Source organism: Varanus komodoensis, unplaced genomic scaffold (assembly GCF_004798865.1).
Source record: "Varanus komodoensis strain SLA01 unplaced genomic scaffold, ASM479886v1 scaffold16, whole genome shotgun sequence".
In the NCBI taxonomy this organism is placed as follows: domain Eukaryota; kingdom Metazoa; phylum Chordata; class Lepidosauria; order Squamata; family Varanidae; genus Varanus; species Varanus komodoensis.
Window position 1 is genome coordinate 14,337 of NW_025335468.1, and position 4,512 is coordinate 18,848.

At 47.2% G+C, this 4,512-nt stretch overlaps 1 protein-coding gene across 1 annotated transcript in view; it reads left to right on the forward strand.

Moving 5' to 3' along the window:
• Positions 1 to 807: 807 nt before the first annotated feature.
• LOC123021269 (membrane-spanning 4-domains subfamily A member 8-like) overlaps positions 808 to 4,512 on the forward strand; it is a 16,033-nt gene continuing 12,328 nt past the window's right edge. Inside the window, exon 1 of the mRNA XM_044425907.1 lies at positions 808 to 1,331. The gene's annotated coding sequence lies outside the window, so the exon portion shown is untranslated. The remainder of the gene's footprint in view (positions 1,332 to 4,512) is intronic.

Below are 4,512 nucleotides of genomic sequence, written 5' to 3' on the forward strand. Positions count from 1 at the left end.
GGAGGCGGGCATTTGTAGCCGGGAGAGAGGAGAGGAGAGGAGAGGAGAGGAGAGGAGTGACCGGGCGACAGGACACCACTCGTCGAGGACTCGCGCGGTTGTCAGAGTCAAGGCGAGGATTTCTTTCTGCCCTGCAGGAGGGCAAAACATCAGGAAAGCTCCTCGTTAGAGCAGGACAATGGAACCAAATATGTAGGGAGACTGGGCGCCTTTCCACACTGGAGACGTTCAAGACGCAGCTGCAAGGCAATCTGTTGGCGTGCTCCGTGTTGCAGTGCGCAGGGGCAGCGGCTGGACCCGCTGGATAATTCCGCCTGTCCAGCCCTCCTGTTGGACGATTCTCCAAGCCGGTCAACCTTGTATGTGACACTGGCGGACCCTCTAAAGTGCCGGCGTTGCGTTTCCCGCTCCTTCTAATCCACTGACACAGTTTCACAGCAAAGGCTCATGGTTGGACCCCTCGGGCTATTTTCCCCTCTGGCAGCTCAGATCCCCGGGATGGGAGTGGGAGGAGGCAGGAACGCTGGGCTGGCAGGCCCCGCCCCGAGCGCTGCTTTGTGCAGGACCTTCTTGAAGCATGTGCTCAGGCTGGCCGATGAGGACGGCTGCACACCTGAGTCCCACAGCCCGTTCATGGGTGCTTCGACAGGTGAACTCACCGAACAGGAATGCTGAATTTGCCCCTCTCTGCTTTCTGCTGCAGCAGAGGAAGTGCATGGATCCGCGTTCAGTACACACCAGCACACGCGGTGGGAATGACTTCTGCATGAACATATCCAGTTGCAATAAACACAGATAGAGGAGGAGGGGTTATTAGCACGCAGCAGCTGGAGATTAAATGGGAGGCCTTCATGGTGTTTATTTCTTACACGCTGAACAGACAAAACTCCGAGCAGTTCACAGCAGGTGGGAGGGGTGTCGTGCAAATTAATAGGAAACCAATGAGATACTACAGCACAGCCCACAATCCAGTCTTTAAGGCACTTGCTAAAGCTTGTGGCATTTACCCTTCTGCCAAAATCGAACTCCCTTAACCTGCCCTAGGACAAGCCATACACAGAGCGGAGCGTTTGCCGTTCCAGGCACAGCTTGTTCCTATTTTTGCACGGCCTTTCTCATTGGCTCCTCTTTGCTTTCCTGTCCAGTATGGGCAACACTGCTTGTTTCTCCTCCCCTTCCTCGCGATCCTCCCCAAAGCAGCGGGAACTGAGCCAAGCGGAGTAGGGCTATGTGGGCAGAAGCCTCTGCTTTGGACGGCCACCCTTTCAGGTCGGGAACAGAAAGAACGACCTGCTAAGAGCGTCTTCCTCCAACCGGATTGCACTACATAGGTAAAGTAACCAGCCAGGCAAGAGCTTCCAGGCCAGCCTGTGGAGGCTCTTCTTTGTTCTACAGAAAATGCGGCGCAGTTCCAAGGAAACAAGCCCCAGATGCTGCTCCGTTGCTGGGAGGCGCTGGCTTTCTCTGGCGCAGACGGATGGGTAGGGGGCAGTTCTAAAGCAGAAGGTCTCCTCACAGCCGGCAGCCACGATTTTCTCTCGGGTCGGGGCGGCGACACCCAGAAGGGCAAGCGCTGCCTTGCAAGGGCTGCCTCCGTGCCGGGCAAGAAGCAGGACTGCGGAAGCTGCGCGGTGTTTTGGAGGGCGGCTGCCGTCGAGGCGCGTGGAGAGCAGTGGGAACCGGGCCCCGATGCATCAGTCTTCCAGATTAGCACGCTCCATCTCACAAGGGGGCAGGCTCCGGGTGGGAGCAGGGGACGCTCGCAGGTGCAGCAAGAGAGAGTAAAAACGATGGTTCTTTCTAAGGGTATTTCCTTAGCAGCAAAAGTTAGAGCAGGGGTGGCCAACATTTTGGCTTCTCTGGGCGTCACTGGAAGAAAAAAATTACTTTGGGCCACACATTAAATACACAAACACTAACAAAAGCTGATAAACCAAAAAAAAAAAAAAAGTCTGTGCATAATTTCGTGATACCTGCCACCACAGATAAGGAAAAAAGTCCTCACATAATCCTAATTATGTGGCGCCCTGTTCGGAGAGTCTTTTAAAATTGTCAAGCAAGTCTAAAGTTTGTGATCACTAACAGAGAAAATGAACATATCTAAGTAATAAAACTTCATTGATTCTTTATTTTTTATTATAAAACAAAGAGGACAACATAAAACTAGTGGGATATTTGTTTTTGTATTTGTATTTGAGAAACTAATGGATCAATTTTTGGTTCAATGGAAGTAGTTGCAATTCTCAGTGAGTTCTCAAGGTGTTCATCAGATATTCTGGTTCTGATTTTACTCTTAGTGTGCTTCATTCTTGAAAACAGTTGCTCGCAGATGTAGACGCTTCCAAAAAGTGAAGACATGAATACGGGATGATTGTGAAGCAAGGGATATTTGTCTCTGGGCCAACAGGACCTATAAAAGTTCATGATCAAATTTTTTTTACATGGAATGTCAGATTGTAGCTCTATACATTCCTTTTGAAAATTGGCTGATATATTTATGTCAGCTGAAAAGGGAGTTGCAAATATACCAAAATAGTCCTTATTTTCCCAGAAATCTTGAAATCTGTTTTCAAATTCTTGCATCAAATTGAAAAGCCAGGCTGCATTATTTTTGCTGTCTGCAGGACTGTGTTTAGCCAATGTGTCAAAATGTATAAAATTGTTTGCAACGGTAGGCTGAAAGATTATGGATAACAGCTGTGTTTCACTCGCCAAGTCACCATAAGCACACATGACATCTGATGGTGTCAATTCTATTGTCTGTGCTTGGAAGATAACACACTGGAAGCCACAGACTGCCATAAAACTGAAGCCACACATGTGTACAAATGTGAGAGCATAGGTACATTTATTTTAGATGACACTGCAACACGACATTGTCGTCTACAAAGTACACACTGGAGAATTGCGCGATCGACTTACCAAAAAATAGCAAAAAAAACCCCTCATCATGTATTAAGTAAGTTTACAATTTCATGTTGGGCCACATTCATAGCCCTTCTGGGCCGCATGCAGCCACCAGGCTGTGGTTGGACATCCCTGAGTTAGACATTTCAAGGCCATGTAAGAAGCACTTGCATATCAGAATGAAAATCATTACCTGTTCTGGGAAATTGTGGAGGTACTTGGGGAGATGGAGGTTAAAATTCACACTCAATCTTTCGTTCTTTGGTTCGTGTGCCCTCTGCAGAAAAGGTCTCCATGAACAAAGGAGGCAAAATGGAGCCCCAAGGAAAAAGCAGCTACCCTTTTATCACTAAACTGTAAACAGCTGCCCTTTACAGGAATTATGCTGTGCCATTTTTATTTTATTTGTGCTTGTTGTAAACCATTCCAAGACGCCAGTAATGGGACTGTCTATAAAAGCTTTAAATAAATAAATGTAAACAAGCACTACGCGGGCCTGTCCTTCAGGGTCCCAGAAACACCTCCTTCCTAAAAGGTGCATGGGAGGGATGCGCCTTGCATTCCCCTTGCATTCCCCACCATGCCTGCTGAGGTGCCACTCGGTGCACACAAGATGAAGCTGCTGCAGGCCGCCAATTTGCTCAGAAAAGGTCCCCCCGCCCCCCTGCCCCAGCCCACAGCAGGCTTGCGGGTTCCCCAAAGCTTTATGCTTCTGTGGGTAGATCAGCAGAGACCTTTAGGGAAGAGGTGATGAATGCAGAGAAGGACAATCCCCAGAAGAACACTGAACAGCGTAAAGCAGCTGCTTGTGCTTCCAGCGTGTCCGTGGCAGAATGGGAGCAGACAGCCCTATGAATTTCATTTTGTCTCTGTTAACAACTGGTTTATTGTTGTTACATGCCCTCAAGTTGCCTCTGACTTATGGCGACCCTCTGAAGAAGCAGCTTGTCCTCCTCAAAGCTGTGAGCTAGTTGTGAAATGGGTGGTTGTGCATTTCTTCCCCTTCCCACACAGCGGAGGTAAACGTTCTTGCTTTTAAAGGAGACTATCTGGAACATTTTCTGGCCTAATATGTTATATTTAATAGTAGGACAGATTCATCCAAGTTTCTAACTTCAGTTAAATAATGGTATTGAAAGAAAAGTTTGAAGACTGCATTGATTTCAGTGTCTGTACATAATGCACTTCTGCAAAATACTTTATGGTTAGTCAGTAGACCGCATAGCAAAAAATGTTCAGCCTTACTTGAGATGATCGCATCCTAGTTCCCCTTTTCTTTCTCCAAGTCCAGGGGTCGGCATCCTTTAACACTCAAAGAGCCATTTGGACCCGTTTCCCACACAAAAGAAAACACCGGGAGCCGCAAAACCCTTTTGAGATCTAAAATGAAGATAACACTGCATATATCGTATTTCACCTTAATGCTATGTATATCTTCATTATGATTTAGCTGCAGCTCTTGTTCAGTCACTACAAACTGTTATTTTTAATCTTACATTATAAACTAGTAGGACTCCTTTCATATATTTTGATTAGGAGAACAGTTTCCTGAAGAGTCAAAGTCAGTGCTAAAGGGCTGCAGCTAAATCATAATGAAGATATACA